The 15302-nt window shown below is 46.8% G+C and overlaps 1 long non-coding RNA gene across 6 annotated transcripts in view; it reads right to left on the reverse strand.

Annotated features, from left to right (window-relative positions):
• The window catches only part of LOC106009133 (uncharacterized), a 106220-nt gene extending 96217 nt beyond the window's left edge, over positions 1-10003 (reverse strand). For all 6 annotated transcript variants that reach the window (XR_015451889.1, XR_015451887.1, XR_015451890.1 and 3 more), the window contains exon 1: positions 9579-10003. This is a non-coding gene — a long non-coding RNA (uncharacterized LOC106009133). The remainder of the gene's footprint in view (positions 1-9578) is intronic.
• Between the last annotated feature and the right edge of the window lie 5299 nt (positions 10004-15302).

The following is a 15302-nucleotide window of genomic DNA, read 5'->3' on the forward strand; positions in this document are numbered from 1 at the left end:
AATGAAGAAACAGGAGAGAGAGCAGTCGACATAAAAGCAAACTGTTCACAGAAGTAATGGCAGAAAACTTCCCAAGCAGGGGAAAAGAACTTGACATACAGATAAGTGAGGCATTGACCAAATAGCTGTGATCAAAAAAGAAAAAATCTGCACATAGGCATATAATGGTTAAGATTCCAGAAACCCAACAGAGGAACAAGATTCTACAAGCAGGTAGAGAAAAGAAAAAAAATCACATACAAAGGAAAGTCCATCAGAATCACAGCAGACTTCTCAACACAAACCTTCAAGGCAAGAAGAGCTTGGAGTGACATATTTCAAGCCCTAAAGGAAAACAGCCTCCAAACCAGATTGATGTACCCTCCAAAACTCTTTCAAAATTGATGGAGAAATAAGATACTTTCATGACAAAGAACACCTTAGGAACTTCATGAATACCAAACCAGCACTCCAAAAAATTTTAAACAATGTCCTAGGAAAAGACAATGAGGATCACAACCCCAGGAAGCCCAGCAGAATGAATCCATCAGGCATGACAAGAAATTAAACACAGAGGCAGAGAATTCAACAACAACAAAAAAAGTCATGACAAGGATAAGCCAATATGTATCAGTTATAACCATCAATATTATTGGTCTCAATTCACCAATCAAAAGAAATAGGCTGGCAGAATGGGTCAAGAAGTAAGATCCAACAATATGCTGCATACAAGAAACACAGTTCAAAAAAAACCTCACAGACCGAAAGTTAAAGGGTGGAAAACAATACTCCATGCAACAGGAACCCGCAAAAAAAAGCAGGAGTAGCTATCGTCTTTGCAGATTAAGTGGATTTCAAACCAAAATCTGAACACTTCTGGTCCCAAGAATTTCAGTGAAGGAAGGGATAGTCAACTTGTATGTACAAATCTATTATGAACATGTGTTTCATTTCTCTTAAGTAAAAACTTAAGAACAGAACTGTTGGTTCTTAACAGTGATACAAGAAATTTCTATATTGTTTTCCAAAATGGTTTTATCATTTTGCATTCACATTAGTAGTATTAGAAAGCTCTAACTGGTTCACACCTAAGCTGACATTTGTTCTTTTAAAACTTTTAACTTAATCTCCCTAATGAGTGTATAATATGATCTTGTTATTGCACTGATTAGTATTTTTCTGATTCTAGTGTTGCACAACTTTCCTTGTGCTGTACTGGCTATTTATGATCTTCTTGTGTCTATTTTTTAATTGAGTTGTCTATTAATGAGCTTTAAGTGCTCTTTATATATTCTGGTCATAGGTTATATGTATTATAAATACGATCCTGTTAAGGACTACTTTTCATTTTCTTATTGATGTCTTTTAAAGTTTGAAATTTTGATGGACTCTCATTTATCAATTTTTTCTTTTATATAACATTTTTTTTGAATCCTAGAATATTCTTGCCTACCCTAAATTCATGAACATTTTCTCTTATAAGTTCTTCTTAAAGTCTTATAGTTTTAGTCTTTCATATTTAGGTGCATAGATCCTTTCAAGTTATTTTTATGTATGGAAAGAAAGGGTTGAGTTTAATTTTTTACATATGGATACCAGCTGTTCTAGTACCATTTGCTGAAAACACTATCTTTTCCTCTGCTCTTGAGTTGAGTTTATGTTCTATAAAATGTTAAGTTAAATAATCTTTCAAAAATCAGTGGACCATATATGCGTGGTTCTATTTCTAGATTCTCTGTTTTATTCCATTGATCTATATGTCTTTCCTTATGCCAACATTGTCTTGATTACTGTAGCTTTAGAAGAAGTCTTAAAATCAGGTAATAATGTCTTCCAACACTGTTATTTTTTTTCTTTTTACTATTTTAGGTCCTCTATACTCCTACATGAATTTTAAATTTCAATATCCAATTCTTCATTTATAGCAAGTATACGTAGACCTGAATTTTTATATATACATTGTGTTCTCTAATCCTGCAAAATTCAGATACAAGTTCTAGGGGCTCCTAGAGATTTCTTAGTATTTTCTCTGTAGATTATCATTTCATCTACATATAAAGATATTATTTCTACCTTGCCAATCCTATGTTATTTGTTTCTTTTTATTGCCAGACTATTTTGGTTTGGGCCTATGTTTCAAAGTTTAATGGACAGATGAAGAATAGGCATATCTGCCCTTGTTCCCACCTTAGGGAGAAAGCATTGTATCTTCTCCATTCATATAAGGTGTTTTTGCTGGAAGTATGGAGTATGTATCTTTTATCTGTTGAGAAGGTTCTGTTCTACTTCTAGTCTCCTGATAGTTTTTACCATGAATGGCTGTAGAATTTAGTCCAATACTTTTTCTCCAACTGGTGACAGGATCATATGGATTTTTCCTTTCCTCTGTTAAAATGATGACTTATGGGGGTGGACTTTCCAATGCTGAAACAACATTGCCATCCCTATAATAAGACCACTTTCTACCTACTGTCAGATCTGACTTCTAATAGTTTGTTTTGTTGAAGAAATTCCTATCTATGTTCATACTTTTTTCTTCTATTATCTTTATCCAGTTTTAGTATTAGCACACTGTTGATTTCCTAAAATGAGGGGAGAAGTGTTCCTTCTTTTTTCTGCTTTAAATGTTTGATATAATTCATCAGTTAAAATGTATATGAGCCTGCTGTTGTCATATAGGTAGCTTTTCAAGCTAGGAGTATACTTTCTTTAATAGGTGCTATTCAAATTTTATATTTCCTCAGAGTCAGTTTCATTAATTTGTCTTCCAAGGTACTTCATAGAAGTTGTCAAATTTATTTCAAAAAGGACTTTTGTAATATGCTTTCTATATCCTTTTAAGTTCTGTAAAATCTGTGGTAATGTCTAAATCTTGATATTATGATTTTTAAAATGTAAAATTGATATTGTGTAATAGGAAGAAAAGGTCTAAAGGAGCAGGGGAAGTGGGAGGGGGAGGGGAAAGGAAAGAAGGGAAAAGAAAAAATATGAGAAAAGAAAAAAATTAAAACAAAACCTTTGTAAACAGGGAAGGGTGGAGGGGGTGAAGGGAGGGCAGGGAATGGGGAAAATAAGAGCCAAGACACGTCATGTAAAGGTACAAGATCCCAATGATGAATGTAACTGTATTTTATACTTAAAATGCACCAATAAACTTGATGGAAAAAAATTTTTTTAATGTTTTGAGGTTTTCTTTTTAAAGACTTTAAAAGCTGACACAAGACAACAAAAGGACATTGTATATTGTATAATGATAAAGGAGTCAACTCACCATAAACGTATAACAACTGTAAAGAAATGTGCACATTTATATGTATATATCCAACATTAGAGCACCAAATATATTGTGACAGTTCAAGTGAATCAACTTGATTGGTCTGGGTGCCACCTGGGGGTTAGTAAATTGCACTTCTGGGTGTGTCTGGGTGGGTATGGGGGTGACCTTGGGATCTCTGTCTGCTCCTTGACCCCTTCCTCCTTGGCACTCTTCCCCTGCTCTGCTCCCTGGCCACCATGAACTCAGCAGCTTTGTTCTACCATACCTTCCACCATGATGTCTCTCTCTGCCTTGGGGCAGCCAACCATGGACTGAATCCCCTGAAACCTGAGTCAAATTTAACCTCTCCTCCTTCAAGTGGTGGGTGTCAGGAGTTTTGTCTAGGCAACGGGAAAGTTGAGTAATCCACATATGAAAAATACCTTGGCAGAAATAAAGGGAGAAATATACATCAATACAATAATGGTAAGAGATTATAATACCCCACTTTCAGTAATGGATAGAAGATCCAAACAGAAAACCAATAAGAAAGCAGTAGACTTGAACAACGCCAAGACCAGATGAGCTAATAAACATACAAAGAACATCCCACCGAACTGCGGAAGGACTCCCTCTCTTTCCAAGTGCACATGGAACGTTCTCCAGGGCAGAGCACATGTTAAGGCACAAACCGAGTCTTAACAAACTTAACAAGATTGAAATCATATCAAGTACCTTTTCCAACCACAATGAAATGAGACTAAAAATCAGTATCAAAGGGAGATTTTAAATATGTGGAAATTAAACAACATATTCTTGTATAACCAATAGGCCAAAGAAGGTAAAGGTAAATTAGAAAATACTATGAGATTGATGAAAAAAAGTCACAACATACCAAATCTTACACCATTCAGCCAAGGTCTGCGGAGAAGGACTTCACAGCAATAAAAGCCTATGAAAAAAAGAAGAAAGGCCTCAAATGAATATCCTAACTTTATACCTCAAGGAGCTAAAAAGTAAGAATAAACTCAGCCCTAAGTTAGCAGAGGACATAAGGATTTGAGCAGAAATAAAGTAGGGAATAAGAAAATAATAGAAAAATATTAATAAAACTAAGAATTAGTTTTGTTACAAAAGAGCCCCCCAGATGACCTTTAGCTGACTAAAGAAAAAGAATAAAGAGAAAGACTCGGATAAATGCAATCAGGAGTGAAAGGAGACATTTCAGCTACCGCCACAGAAATAAAAATAATTATGAGACTACTATGAATAACTACCCATAGTCAAACTGAATAACCTAAAAGAAATGAACACTCCTAAAAACACAGAACCTATCAAGAGTGACTCATGAAGAAATAGGAAATCTGAATGAACCTTTAACTAGTAAGGAGGCTGAATTAGGATAAACACCTCCCACCAAGAAAAGCCTAGGACCACATGACTTCACTGGAAAATTCTACTAAACACTTAAAAAGAAATAACAATAATCTTTCTCAAAGTTTTCCCAAAAAAAATTGAAGAGGAAGGAATAGTTCCCAACTCCCTTTTTTGCACTGCCATTTTATTTTCTCATTAGTACACACGTGTGCAGTACATTTACAGTTATCATGGGAAGTTGGTACATGCATGTGATACATCTTAATTATCTCATTCTGTTCTATACCCCCAAACCCTTCACCTCCCTCCCTCCTAACTCATCATAAGAGTTCCAAACTCTTAGGATGAAGCCAGTGTTACCCCAACACCAAAGACAAACAAAGACCCTGGCAGAAAAGACAACCACAGGCCAATATCTCTGAGGAATACAAGTGAAAAAGCAACAAAATACAGCGAACTAAATTAACACCATGTAGACAAGATCGTACACTATGACCAAGGGGGTTTTATCCTGAGATGCAAAAATGGTTCAATCTATGAAATTAATCAATATAACATGCTACATGAACAGGACAGAGTATTAAAGTCGTGATCTTCTCAATAGATGAAGAAAAATCATTTGACAAAATCCAACAACACTTATTCATAACACTCAACAGACTAGGAAGCAGAGGAAATTCCCTCCGTGTGTGGAAGGCCCTGTCTGACAAGCTCACTGCTGGCCTGCTGCTCAAGGTGTACAAGATCAGGAAGAGGGCTGCCAGGCAGTGTAGTCCTGAGCTCTCACCAGAGCAGCAGGCTAGAAAGGAAACAAGAGAAGCAGAATTGCCTCTACTTGCAGATGCCATCATCTTATAGCTTAAAAACTAGATTCCATGAAAAGTCGGTAGGAACTAATAAATAAATCTGATCCATTTGCAGGATACAGAATCACATCCAAAATGTGTTGCACTTTTATACACTAACAATGACCCAAAAAGGAAATTCAGGAAAAAATCCTATTTAAAAAAAAAAAAAAAAAAAGAGGGGAAGGAACTCAAGTTACCTGAACAAGGGCAGATTACATAATGAGATTTTTTAATTTATGGAGTTGAGCCATGTGTCATGGATAAAACTGATTTTCAGTGTACCTTCTAATACCCAGTAAGGTGAAGCCTTGTGAGAAAGATTCAATGTAATCTGGGAAGTGAAGAAACTCAGTGGCTTTATAAATACAAGTCTGTTTAATTTTGAAAAAAAAACCAAAAAAACAAAAAAAAAAATCCTATTTACCATATTAAAATGATTAAAATATTTAGAAATAGGCTCAACCCAGAAAGTGAAACACTACGCAACTGAAAACTGCGGAGCGCTTCTGGAAGAAATTAAAGAAGACGCAAGCACAGTGAGAGACATCTCATATTCATAGTTTCAAAGACAGTGTTGTTAAAATGTCCATGCGACTGACCAGATCTACAGATTCGATGTGAGATCCATCCAAATCCCAGGGGCACTTTTTTGGCAAAAATATTTTTTAAAATTCTAATATTCACACGAAATGTAAAAGACCCAGATTAGACCAAAAAAGTCTCAATAGAAGAACAAGTTTGGAAACTTACATTACTTGGTTTCAAATCACTTGCAGGGCAGCAGTAATTACGACCGTGGTTTGGCTCTGGGCTGTGCCCCAAGCCTCAGTGTTTCGCGAGGGGACTGGATCTTGGGGTGCTGGCCTCATCACTGGATTGATCCCCTGATGTGCTCACAGCTGACTTGGTTCTGGGAGGTCTCCTGGTCAGGGAGGGTCACCAGGCTCACCTCCCCGCACGTCCCCACTTCTCTCTCTGCTTCCTTCTGCCATGATGTGAGCAGCTGTCCCCGCACGGGCCCTTCCACCGCACCATTCCTGCTAGCCACGGGCTGAAGCTGTGAACCAAAATAAACCTTTCCTCCTTCGGTTACGGGCAGCGGGTGTTCTGTCTCGGTGACAAGAAAGCGATGCAGGCAGTGTGGCACTGCCATGGGGACAGACACGTGGTCACAGAGCAGAATAGAGCCCAGCAGGAAGCCCTCAGGTATATCATCAAATAATCTTTACAAAAGTAAATCTATACAGTGGGAAAAAATAGTCTTCAACAAATGATGCTAACATGCAAAAGAACGAAATTGGACCTTATCTCCCATTATACACAATCTGAATTCAAATTAACTTAAAGACTTAAATGCAAGACTTGAAACTCTAAAACTCTTACAAGAGAACACAAAGGGAAGCTTCGTATCATTGTCCTCAGCAGTGTTTTCTTGACTATGACAACAAGAAAACACAAGAAACAAAAGCAAAAATAAACAAATGGGCTGGCATTGTGGTGCACATCAGTATGCCTAGCCACTTGGGATAGCTGAGGCAGGAGGACCTCAAGTTTGAAGTTAGCCCGGGGAACTCAGTGAGACCCAACTCAGAAAATGAAGAAGGCTGAGAATGTAGGTCAATCGATGGGGTCACTCCCCTGTACTGCAAAAGAATGCTGATGGATGAGTGGATAAAGACAAGCAAGCAGGGCTACATCAAACCATGAAGCTTCTGCACATCAAAGGAAACAACCACCAAAGAGACAACGTATAGAACAGGAGAAAATATTGGCAAATGTATCCGATAAGAGTAATATTCAAATGTATGAGGAATTCCAACTCCATTAACAAAAATAAATAACCCCAAAAGTGAGCAAAGAACTTAAAAAGCTATTTCTCCAAAGAGGACACACAAAAAGCCAACAGGTAGGTGAGGAAGGCTCTGTGCCACTCACTGTCAGGGAAAAGCAGGTGAAACCCGCCTGAGAGTCACCGAGTGCAGGCCAGGGTGTGGGGCACTGTGGACCACATGGGAAATGATTCAGGGATCCCACCGAAAACTAGAAAGGGAACTACCCTAAAATCCAGCAGTCTCACTTCTGAGTATTTATCCAAAAGCACTGAAATCGGGAACTTCAAAGACATATTTGCACTGCCCTGTTAATTACATCATTATCCACAATGGTCAAAAAGTTGAAACAACCTCAATGTCTATTCACAAATGAATGAATAAAGAAAACATGATCTACACATATCATAAAAATAGGATGAGATTTGAGCAGGGCGTGGCGTGCTGGCCTGGAATTCCAGTACTTGGGAAGCCCAGGCAGGGGGATGGTAAGTTCAAGGCCAGCCTGGGCTACATAGCGAAACCCTGTCTTGAAAAAAAGACGAACACCAGAAGAAGCCTCGAGACACGCGGTACCTGGAATGAGCCAGTCCCAAAAGGACAAATACTGAGCGACTCGCCCACGCGCGGGGGCTCGAGTGGTGCACCGCACACGGGCAGAAAGCAGCATGGCAGCGGCTGGGGCGGACAGGGAGGAGGGGTCGGGACCTGCTGATCAGAAGGCGAGAGCTCCGTCGCGCGGGTTCACGGTGCTGTGCCAGGCACTTGCAGGCCAGAGGGGCGCAACCCATACCGTCCACGCCAGTGGTTTTGAAACTAAGAACGGAATCCTTCTTCACTTTAAACTCCCAGTAACCTGAACAGTGCAGTTCAGTGGGTCGGGCCGGGCTGCGCAGGGGCATCCAGACACCGACAGTGAGACCCCCGCCGACCTCTTCGAGCCTGGCCCCGTCCGAGCTCCAGAGGTTTCCGGGAAACAGCTCACCCCAGACCGCAGGGGAGCTGGGGCCCGGCCGGCCACAGTCGCGCTCCGGGGTTGCGGCCTGCTCCCTCTCCTCCTCCCTCAGCCCCCAGCCCCACTCGGGAGATGCCAGGTGGCCACACGGCCAGCAACGGTAAGGCACGGGCTGCCCAGGGAGGGGCTCTCAGGCTGGTTACCGGTCGACGGGACTTCTGCTTCCAGTGCCTAGTTATGTCCTTGCGCTTCGGTATGGAAATGATGCCTATTCACTTAAGGAACTTCTGAAACTGTGGAGAAGCAAGCACGGAATAATGTGTGATTCCATCAATTACATTCACAACCATCAGCACCTAAGGAAGGATATCTTCTTTCTGTCTTCTAACAAATAAATCATTGGTTTTCACCGACCTGTATTCATTCTGCATGTTCATTTTTGTCCCCTGACTTTTCACAATACCACAGCGTAAGTGTTTTCTGTTTGTAATCGTTTTTCTCTCATGGCTGTATAACAGACCTTGTCTGTTATATGGCATTGTGCCGCCCAGAAATGTTTTCCCCCTAATTTTCTTCAGGGCTTTAAATGATATTAAAATGAACATCTATCTGTGCACACAGCAGTGGAACAGGAATAGTGGAGCTAAAGAAATTGAGAGTTTCTGAGTCTTTTGATACATAGTACCAAATAACTCAGATATTTTACTTATGTACAGTTACATAAATGTTTTCAATTCTGGAAACAGAAACAGAGACAAAAATGATATTTACCCTTCCTCCCTCAGGCCAAGAGGCAGACAACTTCCAAACACTGTAGCCTATTCCTTCAGTATCCTCTGGAAAACCCACTGCAAGACACACGGGATGGCCACAGGAGCCCATCTGCCTCTCCCAGTGCAGCCCAGCTCCGGCCAGAACCTGAGTCACAGGCCGTGTGCACGGCCAGCCGAGAGGAAGCTCTCCGGAGCCCTCTGGGCTGTGGCCTCTCAGGTCCCCGGGGAGCTGGCTGGAGCCTCTTGCCCCACCCAGTGCTCCCACGGCTGCCCCAGAAGGCATGAGGCTCTGCAGCTTCAAGTCAGGGCCCACCCCCTGCTGAGGGCAGAGCAAACTCTCCCGGCCTCAGTCTCCCTGCCGGTGTTGTGAATCCAGACAGCGGCCGCCTCCCCCAGGAAGTGCTTTTCTCCCCTGACAATCCCCAAGCGGCCCTTCTGGCCCTGAGACCAGTGCTGCAGTGTTATCTATCCTATGTACCTTATCCAAAGGTTATTCCTATCTCCAGAAAGCCGGAATTACCATCAACTCTTGTCAATAAACACACTTATTTCAGCACTCACCATCCCCTGGAGCTCTGTGTGATGACATCTTCCTCAGTCTCTGCGAGACTGCGAGGCATTCTCCTTACCATTTGGCCGGTGAGCGAATCCACGTGGACAGTTGAGGTCATCCGCGGAGCCATTCCCGGAATCCGAGCTTGTCGCGCTCCAGCCCGGGCCCCTCCTGCAGGCCAGGGGCCACCCAGCCCTCGGCAGGCAGGGGACAGAAAGTAGTCGTCCTCGGCCTCCCAAGCCATCTGGTCTCCACCCTAAGAACTCCTCTGCTCTCGTAGCGGAAGAGCTGTGATCAACAGAGCGTAGTGGCCGAGGCGCACAGGCCTTCCCGCAGTCGCTGAAGCCTGGACTCCGTACAGCTTCCACGCGTCGCCATACACTCTCTCCATGCCTTCCATACTGAAAAGAGGAGGCGCGTAGGCGGTCCACGGAGAGAGCACGCACGCAGGGCGACACCTCCCTGCACGCTGCCGCCCTCCTGCGACCGCTTCCTGTGCACACAGCGGCCTTTTCTGCCGCCCGCCCGCCAGGCCCCTCGCTCTTCTGCTTAGCACTCGCAGGCTCAGAAGGGCTCGCGGCTCGCGGCCTGGGCGCCAAGGTCTCCACCTCGGGCAGGCCCTGTCCCTCGGACCCCCCCGTTAGAGTTGTGCCGCTGCTCGCTCGCACACAGGGGCTCAGGGCTGTGGGAAGAGGGACCCCTGGGGCATGGAGGAGGGAGCGGTCACTGATCGGCCCCTGCAAGCGCTGAGTGCAGCCCGGACTGGAGAGAAGGCCACCTGCCCAGGAGCAGAGAACCGCAGGGACATGGCCCCCACGGGTGTGGGACCCTCCTCCCGGGCAGCGGTCTGGGCTCCCTGTGAGCTGGGGACGGTGAGGAAGGAGGCAGAAACAGGTCTCCACTGAGTCCCAGGGCCAGCAGCACCCGCGGCTCTGGCTGCGTTCTCTCCAGATGCCCACGTCACTTTCACCGTGTACACTGCAGGTGAGATGGCAGCGGCTTCTTTTTAAAATGTTGCAGCAAAGGCGCCCGGGATGCAGCTTAGTGGTTCCACCACCTGCCTCACAAGCGCAAGGTCCTGAGTTCGATCCCCAGTACAAAAAAAACAGATGTTGTAGCAAATAAAAAAATCCAATTGAGGACACAAAATTGAAAACTGAGAGAGGTGGGGTGGGGGCTGGAAGGGGTGCAAGCCCTAACTCCTCCAGCCCCTCCAAGCAGACTGTCCCTCTCCAAGACAGTAAGGAGCTTGGGCTTTCCTCCAAAGTCCACCTTTGAAGCAAAGGATTCAATCCCACCCCCTCACGCTTCAGATTTGGGGATCGCTCCTCTCCACCTTGCCCAGATGCAGGAGAGATGCGCTGAGACAGAAGCATCTGGAGTGAGAAACGCCAGCTTCCTGTGCATGGCTGCCTCCCCGCCCACTCTGCAGCCCCGTCCAGCACAGAACACCAGAGCCTCCCTTACCCGTTCCTGTCCCTGCTGGGTCTCAAGAGGCAGGGATGCTCCCAAATCCACCAGTCCGCCCTGTCAGAATGCCCCTTCAGGCCTCTCCCTGCCATCTGGGAAATGGCAGAGCCACGGCCCAAATGTTCCCGCCTAACTGAGCTACCTGCCTCAGTGGGGCTGGGGAAGCCACCCCGGCTGGCAGGGACGCTGGAGCTGAAACCCCTGGGCTCTGTCTTTGCTGCAGTCACACTCAGGGCCCTTTCCGACTCCCTGTTCTCACGAAAAGGCTGGGGGTCCCTGCCATGGACGGGGTCCCCTGTCCGGGCCCCAGCTTGGGAGGGTGCTACAGGGACCCAGCCTCCTGGATGCCGTGGGCTAGGCTTGGCCTCAGCTAGGACTGCCCCGGGTTGTCACTCACCTGGCAGGTCCCGAGCAGGACGGCCGCCCCAGAGACTCCTTGCCCGGACCCCCTGAGTCCCGAACAAGCCCCAGCTTGCTTTCGGGGACCCCTGGGACAGGCGTCCTGTACCTCCATGGCCCCCAGTGAGGGGCTGTCCCTACCCCAAGTACTGCACAGCAGCCCGGCCCCTGGGGCGAAACAACGAGCAGAAGCAGCAGACAGAGCCACACGCATCAGAAGGAACGCAGGACCCGGAACTCGGGACAGTCTGACGGTGGCAGCCATGGTCCCTGGGTGATTGTCCCTGCAAGGACTTGTTCCCTGGCTCCGGGCAATTCTCTCTGCTGGGCCTCCCTCACTGAGGCCCCCTTCTCGGTCTAAATGAAACAAAAGTTCATCTTTGGAAAAACTGTTCTATCCTTCACCATGAACCAAAAGCACACAGGAGGCGCCTCTGGGTTGGAGACCATGCAGCACCCTCTGCCAGCCTGGCCAGGGAGCTGGGGTCTCGGGCTGGCTGTCGTGCAGGGAGGCCGGGTCCAGCAGGCCTCCCCTCCCCAGAGACACAACACAGACCCGGTGCTGGGGAGGAGCAGAGGAAAGAGAAACCAGCACGCCTCTAGCACCTGCCGAGCCCCCTTGTCCTGTTATGCAGCTTAGGGTTCACCTAGCTCTAGCAACAGTCCCAAGAGTCAGCTGTCCGCAACGCATTACAGACGAAGCCCGCAGAGGACACATGACAATCCGTCCATCGCGCATCCTCGAACCACGGGGCGGAGCCCACGCTGTCGCCCCGCCCAGGGGCTTCCTGCTGGGCCAACCGCACAGCGCTGCCTCCCCGTGAGAGCTGGGGCCCCTAGTGAGGTCACACCTTTCTTCCTTGTATCCTGAGCCCCCAGCCTAATGGTGTGCACCTGTCCCCACGTCCATGTCTACAACGTAAAGTGACATCGGCATCACCTTTCCTCACTTAGCCTTGCTACTTCACCTCCACACTTTTCTACAAATGACCCCCGGGCCAGGCTGAGGAGCAGCCACACAGCAAAGCATACCCTGTGTCTCCCATGTGCACAGTGAGCCCCCGTCGGGCCTTGGGGTGGGACCCTGGTGAAGGAGCTGATGCTGCCACCTTGCACGAGCCGGCATCACCGGGCCAGGACCCTAGACTCACACGTGCCTGGAAGCCGCTCCTCAGGATGGTGTAGATGGCTGCTCTGACTGCCTCGTCCATGCCCACGAAAAGCATCCCAGAGATATCTGGCCATTCAAAGGATTAAAGGAGGGCCAGGTTATCTTGCTTAGTAAGGCACACTTCATAAACCCCCTGAAGTAGTAAATTTTCAGGCAGGCTTTCCCACAACTTCAACAAAAGACACCTGAGCATTGAGAGTGTGTGTGCGTTGGTGTGCTGAAGTCCTGTTCCTTAAGAATTGCAGCCCCCGCTGCCTGGGAGAGATCACTTCCCTTGTAATACCAACACCACGAGTCGGGGGGCGCCGACCCAGGGACACAGCACCCCTCGCTGCACTTGGCTCCATGAGGAATCGGAAACAGATGGCCATGCGGCTGGTTCCACCCAGCCTGCGCCTTCAGCAGGCTGCTGCCGGCAGCGTGTGACTGGAGCGTAGTAGGACAGTGGCAAAAGAAATCAAGTCTTCCCCATGAGCAGCGCTTTCTAATGAAATCTGACAGCTCTGACATTCTATACCCAACATCTAGTTGGAATATATTAACCTTTTAGTTTTCTTAAGCGCCTGGCAGAAAGTTGTGAATGTACTTATTAGAGGATTGCGTTGTGTTCTTTCTTTCTTTCTTTTTTTTTCTTTTTTAACAAGGGTCAGAGAGTTTAGCCCAATCTTGGGTGACAGCCGGGTAACAGAAAATCCAGACAGAGCAACACTCAAAGAATTTACAAACTGAAATGAGGCACAAGAACTGCCACCAAAAAGAAAACTAATTCTTTGCAGGACATGGTGAAGAAAGAACACACACAGACACACATGTGCGTGCACACACATGCGCATGCTCAGTCATGGTCCCCAGGCAGATCGCCCACATGCACGGGGCTGGGCCAGCGGCTTCTTCAGTGCTGCCCTTTCCCACTCCAGGTGGCGCGGGACACTAGTTTATTCAAGTCACAACTCCCACACCCATCGACGGTATGTGCCTAAGCAGAGGACATGGCCACTTCTGCTGGGACAGGACAAATCTTCCATCAAGAGGAGAAGCATCTCCCAGCTGTAGAGAACTCACTCTTCCATGTGGCTCCCTCCTCTCAGCCTAGAGCCCACGAGTGACAGAGCCCCCATGGGAAGGACCACGTGGCACATCTTAGGGTTTCCCACCGATTAGCTAGGTGTGAAAGGTAGATGACCCTCTTCAGTACATGCTTTGCTTCTCTTCTTTTAAGTCTTAGATACCCATTGCCCTACACTGAACTTCTCCTCAGCTTCAGCAATGGCACATTTCCAACTCTGTCATTTCCAGCATCCTGGTGACTCAAGGGCACAGTATTTGCTATGCCCCACCTTTCACTCTATAAAAGGAAGGCGATTAGTCAGCTCAAGCTCACATCCTGACACAGGACAGGCATGGCTTTCAGGACTGGATCCTTGCTTTGAATCCTGCCTAGCTCACATCTTTAGGCATGACCCTTCCTTTCCCACCCTGACCTGCAAATGGAAAATAATCACACCGCCCCTAGGGCTGTGGAAAACTTTCATGGCATGTCACACCTAAAAGCACCTTAGAAGCACCTGGAGAGCCACACATCCTGGAATTTTCTCCCTCTCCTGGTTAGGAGGCTGGACCACAGCAGTGAGGCTCTGGATTCATGATCCCCACATTTGGGTTCTCCTCCTACCTTTAACTCTGCAACCCTTGGGCCAGGGATTTAGCTCAGTGGTTTTGCCACCTGCTATGCAAGCACAAGGACCCAAGTTCGATTCCTAGTGCAAAAAAAAACCCAAACAAACTCTGGAACCCTAACAAATCTCCCCAACCTCTGGAGTCTGCTTTCCTATGCATAAAATGGGGCTAAGAAGAGGTCCCCTCTCCAAAGAACCTACCTAAAAAAAAACACAGGAAGAACTTGGAACAGTGCCTGGCCAAGAGGAAACACAGTGTATGTTAGCAGTGATTATATGCTGCATTCAAAGGCAAGTTACTCTCCGAGGGTTTCACATTTCCAAGGGTCCTAGAAACACAGATTAAAAAGGAGAAAAAAAAACTTAATTGGATGCATTGTAGAATTTGCCATTTAATGGATGAGTGAATGAATAAAAGACACATGTTCCTCAAAGACAGGTAATAGTAACGCAGTTGGTCTACACCAAGCACCCACCCGCGGCACAAACATGGGAGGCAACAGGAAGCCGAAGGAGCTGGGGACCCCCGGTAGCCAGGCACTCAGCATTCCTGTGGGGAGGCAGCTGGCAAGCTAACAGGGGAGAGCCGGAGCCAAGGTGAAGCAAAGGCCACGTGTGAGGAGCACCCTGTGGGATTTCAGGCCAGGAGGACTCGGTCCCAGGCTGCCCCCGGAGTCAGGGCCTCCACAGGATGGAGGGAAGGGCCTGGGCAGCCTCACCGGCCGGCCGCAAGGGCCACGGCCCCCTCTGGGAACTGATTGGGGCTGTGCCCGTGCATGTCGTGTGTCTAGCGGTGTAGACATGCATGCACACTGTCTGCCATCCGTCTCCCAGATTAGTGCGGAGACAGAGTCCCAGAGGCTGACTGTCGGGGGTGGTCACACAGCCAGTAACCAGCGGGCTGCGCGTGGACTCCCAAAGCAGTGCTCGCAGCCTCAGCCCTGCGTGCTCTGAGGGGGCACTCAGGTGCATCACACTGTGTTCACAACCAGCACCCTCTCCTCTGCTGCAGCCTT

Source organism: Heterocephalus glaber, unplaced genomic scaffold (genome assembly GCF_053883595.1).
Source record: "Heterocephalus glaber isolate CG9 unplaced genomic scaffold, H.glaber_assembly_v1.0 deba00001442, whole genome shotgun sequence".
Taxonomy (NCBI): Eukaryota; Metazoa; Chordata; class Mammalia; order Rodentia; family Bathyergidae; genus Heterocephalus; species Heterocephalus glaber.